Here is a 9,083-nt window from a genome sequence, read left to right as displayed (position 1 = left end):
TGTGGAGGAATTTTGGCCCACTCATCTTGGCAGAATTGTTATAATTCAGCCACATTGGAGGGTTTGAACTCCACCAGGGTTCGCCATTCGGGGAACTGAACTGGGGGAGGAAAACAGGCGCTCGTATCCCCGGGTGAGGGGGAAGTCAAGTCAAGTCAGCTTTATTGTCAATTCTTCCACATGTACAGCACATACATACAGAGAATTGAAATTGCATTACTCTCAGACCCTTGGTGCATACAGTTAACATTAAACACGTTCAGATACAGATAAATACAGTTTAAACATATGTACATACAACTATACAAATATACAAATGAGGATATTGTAGAAAAAAATAAGAATCAGATCGATAAAGTGGCATAAGGCGCATGGCAGATAGAGTGCAAAACCAGTTAAATAAAAACAACACTGTGTAGATATATTTGTAGTGCAAAAGAGCTTATCAGTCTGAGGACATTGTAGAAAATAAAAAAAGAGAGATAGATAAAGTGCATAAGGCACATGGCAGAATAGATGGAGTGCAAACCAGTTGAATGTACAAAAACAAAACTGTGCAGATTTGTTTTGTTTTGTTTTGTTATGAGTGTAGTGCAAGAAGAGCTTATCAGTCTGTTAAAGTGACAAGTCGAAGTGACTGTTCGGATAGATTTTTGTCAGACTATCCGAAGAGGTCATTTGCAGTCAATGTTGGATGGGTAGTGATCAGCCAATGCTGCACAAGTGACAGGTCCCGGTCACAGTTTGTTGGTCGGTGGGGGGGGGTGTCACAGAGTCAGAGTTCCTAGTGTGTTGCTGTGTTAAATGGGGGTGAAAGAGGGGAGGGGGGGGCAAGGACGGGAGGGAGTTCAGCTTCCTGACAGCCTGATGTATGAAGCTGTCCTTCAGTCTGCTGGTCCTCGCCTGGAGACACCGCAGTCTCCTCCCTGATGGCAGCAGACTGAAGAAGCTGTGTGTCGGGTGGGTGGGATCGCCTGCAATGCGGAGGGCTTTGCGGGTGAGACGGGTGCTGTAGATGTCCTGGAGGGAGGGGAGAGAGACACCAACGATCTTCTCAGCTGCTCTCACTATGCATTGAAGTGACTTGCGGCAGGATGCGTTGCAAGCGCCATACCACACAGTGATGCAGCTAGTTAGGATGCTCTCGATGGTGCCTCTGTAGAAGGTGCACATGATGGGGGCCGGGGCTCTGGCTCTTCTGAGTTTGCGGAGGAAGTAGAGACGCTGCTGTGCTTTCTTGGCCAGTGCTACAGTGTTGTTAGTCCAGGAGAGGTCCTCAGTGATGTGCACACCCAGGAACTTGGTGCTGCTCACTCTCTCCACAGTCGCACCGTTGATGGTCAGAGGGGCATGCTGAGTGTGTACTCTCCTGAAGTCAACAACAATCTCCTTCGTCTTCTTCACATTCAGAGAGAGATTGTTGTCACTGCACCACCTCGGGCTTTACGCTTTATTTGCGTAAAGCCCGAGGCCAGCTGTGTGCCAGTGCGTCCGTGCCGAGGGGCCCCTCGGTCAGGGAGAAATATAGCTGGCAGTGGGAGGACTCGCGGGAAGCAAACAGGTCTACCTGAGCTTCCCCGAATCGACTCCAGATCAGCCGGATCGTCTCGGGATGGAGTCGCCACTCTCCGGGAAAAGTGAGCTGTCGTGAGAGCGCATCGGCCGCACGTTTGAGCTCCCCCAGAATGTGGACAGCGTGCAGCGACCTGAGCTGCGTGTGACTCCAGAGGAGGAGATGGCTGGCGAGCTGTGACATGCGGCGTGATCGTACACCTCCCAGCCGGTTGATGTACGACACAGCCGCAGTGTTGTCCGTATGGACCAACACATGCTTGCCTAGCAGCAGTGGCCGAAACTGCCGCAAGGCCAGATGCACAACAGCTCCAGGCAATTGATATGCCAAAGCAGTCGAGGCCCTGTCCAGAGCCCCGAGGCTGCCTGCCCGTTGCATGTAGCACCCCAGCCCGTGCTGGAGGCATCTGTTGTGACAACAACATGCCGGGACACTTGTTCTAAGGGCACCCCGGCCCGTAGAAAAGCAAGGTCCGTCCAGGGGCTGAAGGAGCGGCGACACTCGCGTCTGATACTCACCCGAAGTGAACCGCGGCGCCATGCCCACCTCGGGACTCGGGAGTGCAACCAGTGCTGAAGTGGTCTCATATGAAGCAATTCGAGCGGCGTGACCGCAGCTGCGGATGCCATATGCCCCAGGAGCCTCTGAAACTGTTTCAGTGGCACCACAGTCCTGCCTCTGAAGGAACTCAGGCAGTTCAGCACTGATTGGGCGCGCTCGTCCGTGAGGCGCGCCGTCATACTCACCGAGTCTAACTCCACACCGAGAAAAGAGATTCTCTGCACAGGGGAGAGCTTGCTCTTTTCCCAGTTGACCCGAAGCCCCAACTGGCTGAGGTGCCGTAACACCCGCTCCCTGTGATCACACAACTGCTCTCGGGACTGGGCCAGAATGAGCCAGTCGTCGAGGTAGTTGAGGATCCTGACGCCCACTTCCCGTAGCGGGGCAAGGGCGCCTTCTACGACCTTCGTGAAGACACGGGGAGACAGGAAGAGTCCGAAGGGGAGGACCTTGTACTGCCATGCCCGACCTTCGAACGCAAACCGTAGGAACGGTCTGTGTCGCGGAAGGATCGAAACATGAAAGTAAGCATCCTTCAGGTCGATCGCTGCGAACCAATCCTGGGGCTGAATGCACCTGATCATATGCCTGTGCGTCAACATCTTGAACGGGAGCCTGTGCAGGCCCCGGTTCAAGACTCGCAAATCCAGGATTGGTCGAAGACTACCGCCTTTCTTGGTTACGATGAAGTAAGGGCTGTAAAACCCCTGCCTCATCTCGGCTGGAGGGACCGGCTCGATTGCATCCTTTGCCAGGAGAACAGCAATCTCCTCGCGCAAGACAGGAGCATTCCGAGCTACCACTGAGGTCTCGAGAACGCCGCTGAACTTGGGAGGTCGCCTGGCGAACTGAATCGCATAGCCGAGTCGAATTGTACGCGTGAGCCACCGAGACGGGCTGGGCAGCGCAAGCCACGCTTCCAGACGTCGTGCAAGGGGCTCCAACGGCACAATCGACGTACCTGCGGTGGTGCAGCGCAGAGGAGTATGGCTGGATGATACAGAAGGCAGCGCGTTCTGAAGCATCCTTACCGAACTTCCTGGGTCTCAAAGGGGACTGGCTAGAGGTGCGTGGGGAGGCACTGCGTCCCCGAACCGCACTCTCCTGGCCGCTGGCAAGATGGGTCGCGGGCGAGAGTGAGGAGGCAGCGCGCCGCGCACTGTCAACCCGCGAACCTGATAACCTGGAGGAAAAGGAAATTGCTCTTTCTGTGAAATTGTGGGTACCGTTGGCCCTTGGGCGGAACAGAAACAAAAGGGAACACAAGATTCTCCACCCGGCCCTCCTCCGGGGGAAGGAGCGGTGCTGTCCTCGCCGTCTCCTGAGAAAGAGCAAATTCCAACATCTCCAGCTTGCCCGTGTCAGGGCCGCTTCGTCGATCTCCTGGACGCTCTCTCCACCTGGGGAATGCCCACGTACCCCCTGGCAGCCCCGCCATCGAGGGTAGTGAGGACGGAGGAGGCAGACGAGCGGCTTCTGGCCGTGAAAGGGGCCATCCACGACTTCGTCAGCTCCTCATGCACCTCCGGGTAGAAAGGCACTGGAGTAGATCGCGGTTGTGAGCCGCGCCCCACTCCGAGAAACCAATCATCCAGCAGCGAGGGCTCGGGACTGGGCGGTCTGTTGACCTCCAGCCCGATGCTCACGGCTGCCCGGGCAAGCATGGCCGTCAACTCTGGGTCCGGTGCAGGGGTGGCAACCACACCCGAAGGGGGCAGCCCCTCTGCACCTTCATCCTCAGAGGACGTAAACCCGTCCCCCGATGCTGCGATCGACATCCTATCCTCGGGTGGCGCACCGAATGAAATGCTGAGCGTCCCGTGGGACGAACCAGCGAAATCACGCGGGAATCGGACGGGACATTCGCTGCGTGAGGAGTAAGAGGTCCGTGGGGACTTACTGTGACCCTCAGATCTCCCAGAGTGCCAACCGGCGGTCCTCTGCTCGAGCCAGAGAGACCGGGGCGGGTGGCGGCAGAGGGTGCCAATCCTTTCAAAAAGGAAAGGCAAGATCGCAGTGACGTCATGCTCATACGTCCACAACAGGCGCATGAGTCATCCACGAATGCAGCTTCAGCGTGCTGGAGACCCAAACACTGATGACAACAATCGTGTCCGTCATCCGCGGACAGAAAACGACCGCAACCAAGAGGACACGGACGAAACGGCATCTTGAAAAAGACGCGATCGTCCGTGATTTTGCTCTTTTAGAATTTGCTCTTTCAGTTGAAGTGCCCAGGGGAATCGCTGGTGAAAAGGGACTCTGCTGTTTGCACCGTGACGCCAACCAGGAACAAAACAAAGATGAGGCTTTGTGGAGAATCGCACAACCGTCTTCATCCACTTGGCTCCGAAGCAAAAATCTGATGAGTGGATGCACCTGTCGCCCTTTTATACCCGTATGTACGGGGAGTGGCTCAGGTATGCAAAATCCACTAGCCAATTTCATTGGCGTTTTCTCTTTAGTCAGAGATGTTTGGGGCTTCCAAGTAAATCCCCTATGTCGTCACGACATAACTCGTAGTGACCGACAGATAGGGAACCGCCTTTTTAAGGTCATGCCACAGCATCTCAATAGGATTCAGGTCAGGACTTTGACTAGGCCACTCCAAAGTCTTCATTTTGTTTTTCTTCACCCATTCAGAGGTGGATTTGCTGGTGTGTTTTGGATCATTGTCCTGCTGCAGAACCCAAGTTCGCTTCAGCTTGAGGTCACGAACAAATGGCCGGACATTGTCCTTCAGGATTTTTTGGTAGACAGCTGAATTCATGGTTCCATTTATCACAGCAAGTCTTCCAGGTCCTGAAGCAGCAAAACAGCCCCAGACCATCACACTACCACCACCATATTTTACTGTTGGTATGATGTTCTTTTTCTGAAATGCTGTGTTACTTTTACGCCATATGTAATGGGACACACACAGGGCTGGCCTGGGACAAAAAAAAAAATCGGCCCTGGCATTTTGGCCCAGACCGGCCCACTACATACGATCAAAGTACTACCCATCTTTGCACGCTCTTGAATATGTATACCAGCTCCTATTCCATAAAAGCACTAAAGCCATATAATAATAGGTCGGAAAGACTGAGAGTTGACACATTAAAAACTTCTAAAAAGTGTAATTTATTAATATAATAAAACTATAATCCACACTGATGAATCCTAAAACTATAGGCCTATATAGTTATGACATCCTGTGTATGTGCCTGTGTGTTTGAGGGAGAAAGGGAAGAGACATGATAAATTGTTGATCAGATGATCACAGTTTCCCATAGTATAGCATTAAATAAACTGTAAACTTACTTAGTCAAATCTGTAAACTCCTTGGATGAAGCTTTAAAAGCATAAGAAGGCATCCTGTGTGTGTGTGTGTGTGTGTGTGTGTGTGTGTGTGTGTGTGTGTAGTAGTGTATAAAGTACCCGGAAGCCATACTCAAGTAAAAGTACAGGTATCTTACCAAAAAATGACTTTGGTAGAAGTTGAAGTCTTCCTTTAGAATATTACTTGAGTAAAAGTCTTAAAATATATGATATTTATTGTACTTAAGTACGAAAAGTATTTTTAAAAATCTTAAACGTACTTAAGTATTGAAAGTAAAAGTACAAGTAAATGCAAAATGGAAAAGAAGCAAATATATATATAAAAAAATATTCATACAGCTTTAGTAGCAAAATTGTGTTCAGTTTGAACTCTTTCTTCCATTTTGTATTTTTTGGGTGAGAATAAGAAGCACTTCATCTGGTACTTAGTGTCTTTCATTCCAACATAAGAAACATTTCTGGAATCTGCATCTGAAACAGCATTAAGATGTATTTATTTACACAGTATAATGTATCTCAGAGGGGACATGGATGTATTTAAACTGAAGTTACAGATGCATAAATAGGCCTAATGTGTTTTTAACATAAAACATTGAATACTGAAATTTGAAATAATTTAAAACATGAAAAAAAGTCAAAATGTGAAATTAAAACCGCTAGTAGGTGACAGCAATGACTTTGGTGACAGCAAGTGACCATTAATGAGTGAGTCATTGAGATTCAACCGATTCATTCAAACGGCTGATTCATTCAGGAACAGAGAATTTGACTGTGTTAATGAGTGAATCACTGAATCATTTATTCAAACGATTCATTCAAACGGCTGATTCATTCAGGAACAGAGCATTTGACTGTGTTAATGAGTGAATCAATGAATCATTTATTCAACCGATTCATTCAAACGGCTGATTCATTCAGGAACAGAGCATTTGACTGTGTTAATGAGTGAATCACTGAATCATTTATTCATACCGATTCATTCAAACGGCTGATTCATTCAGGAACAGAGCATTTGACTGTGTTAATGAGTGAATCACTGAATCATTTATTCAACCGATTCATTCAAACGGCTGATTCATTCAGGAACAGAGCATTTGACTGTGTTAATGAGTGAATCACTGAATCATTTATTCAACCGATTCATTCAAACGGCTGATTCATTCAGGAACAGATCATTTGACTGTGTTAATGAGTGAATCACTGAATCATTTATTCAACCGATGCGTTCAAAAAGCTGATTCATTCAATAAGTACACCGTCCATTGCTCAGAGACGCAAAACAGTGCTGTGATCTTTGTTTGGAACTATTTTCTTTGGCAAAATTTAGGAAAACAAGCAATAAGTCTAAAATGTAAGTCACTTATTGCTTTACTGAACTTATATGAAATGATTATTAAATGTGTTCATGCTGATATCTGCAGAAAAACGGTACTCTTTGTGTGATATAGATATAGAAGTTAACTATATTATATAAATATAAAAAGCATACAGAAGCATTTTTGCCGTCTATAATTTAGAATGCCTGGAATTCTGAGTTTTAATACATTAATAAATCAAGTGCGTGCACTCTGTGTGTGATTTGCTGATATAGCCTACTTGATAATGTCAGATCACACATCATTACAACAACACTTACCCTATTATTGCAGAAGATATACTGTATATCACACACCCCAGACTCCACTTTGAGTGGAAAATTAATCATCTGTGATTGTGCGCGCACTTGTTTGCACGGTTTGCAGATGAGCAAATCTGTTCTTACTTACAAACGCCAGACCACTGGTTCTCAAACCTGCTTTCCTGCAGTTTGTGTTCTTCTGACTATTTTGTTGAAAGTAACGAATATGCTTCGGGGAAATGTATCGGAGTAAAAGTAAAAGTTGGTAGAAATATAAAAACTCAAGTAGGCTATAGATACTCCCAAAAAATACTTAAGTACTGTAACAAAGTAGTATTACTTCGTTACAATACACCACTGTGTGTGTGTGTGTGAGAGAGAGAGAGAGAGAGAGAGAGAGAGCGAGAGCCCAAAAGGGGAGTTGTTTAAAGATGTGTGGGATGGGGGATCCTAAACCGACTTTTTTTGAAAAATACATTAAACAGCCGCAAAGACCACAGCGCTGTCAGCTATTTAAGCAGAAAAAAAAAACTATAGGCTGCTAAGAGTTTTATGGGCCGATCAGACAAATATGGTATGAGAAGATGTATAGGCCCGGCCCAAAAAGTACGTCGGCCCAGCGGGAAAATGCCCGGTCTGCCAGATGGCCAGTCCGCCCCTGGACACACACCTTCCAAAAAGTTAAACTTTTGTCTCGTCACAGAGTCCACAGAGTATTTTCCCAAAAGTCTTGGGGATCATCAAGATGTTTTCTGGCAAAGAGCCTTTATGTTCTTTTTGCTCAGCAGCGGTTTTCGTCTTGGAACTCTGCCATACCGGCCATTTTTGCCCAGTCTCTTTCTTATGGTGGAGTCATGAACACTGACCTTAACTGAGGCAAGTGAGGCCTGCAGTTCTTTAGATGTTGTTGTGGGGTCTTTTGTGACCTCTTGGATGAGTCGTCGCTGCGCTCTTGGGGTAATTTTGGTCAGCCGGCCACTCCTGGTTTGAAGGTTTACCACTGTTCCATGTTTTCTCCATTTGTGGATAATGGCTCTCACTGTGGTTCGCTGGAGTCCCAAAGCTTTAGAAATGGCTTTTATAACCTTTTCCAGACTGATAGATCTCAATTACTGTCTTTCTCATTTGTTCCTGAATTTCTTTGGCTCTCAACATGATGTGTAGCTTTTGAGGATCTTTTGGTTTACTTCACTTTGTCAGGCAGGTCCTATTTAAGTGATTTCTTGATTGAGAACAGGTGTGGCAGTAATCAGGCCTGGGTGTGGCTAGAGAAACTGAACTCAGGTGTGATAAACCAGTTATGTTTTAACAGGGGGGTATGGATTTTGTTTTCCCTTCATAAAAAAAAACCTTCATTTAAAAACTGCATGCTGTGTTTGTGTTATCTTTGATTAGTATTTAAATTAGTTTGATGATCTGAAACATTAAAGTGTGACAAACATGCAAAAAAATAAAACATCAGAAAGGGAGCCAACACTTTTTCACACCACTGTATATATATTTAACATACGTTATATAAACAGTATATAGAGTGTGTGTGTGTGTGTGTGTGTGTGTGTGTGTGTGTATAAATATATATGTATGTTTGTACAGCTTTTTTAATAAATTATTTATTTTTTAATAATTATTACCTTCAGCAAGGATGTTAAATTGATAAAAAGTGATAGTAAAGGCTCATATTGTTACACAAGATTTCTATTTTGAATAAATCTTTTAATTATAAAACTATAAATTATTATAAAATAATAATAATAATAAAACACTCATAATAAATTAGCATTTTAGAATGATTTCTGAAGGATCATGTGACACTGAAGACTGGAGTAATGGCTGATGAAAATTCAGCTTTGCATCACAGCAATAAATTATATTTTATAATATATTCAAATAGAAAACTGTTATTTTAAATTGTAATAAATATTTCACAGTATTACTGTTTTTACTAGATTTTTCAACAAATAAATCCAGCCTTGATAAGCATACGAGACTTCTTAAAAAAAATTATAAAAA

This window comes from Barbus barbus (assembly GCF_936440315.1).
Source record: "Barbus barbus genome assembly, chromosome: 31".
Classification (NCBI taxonomy): domain Eukaryota; kingdom Metazoa; phylum Chordata; class Actinopteri; order Cypriniformes; family Cyprinidae; genus Barbus; species Barbus barbus.
This window is presented reverse-complemented; position numbering follows the sequence as displayed.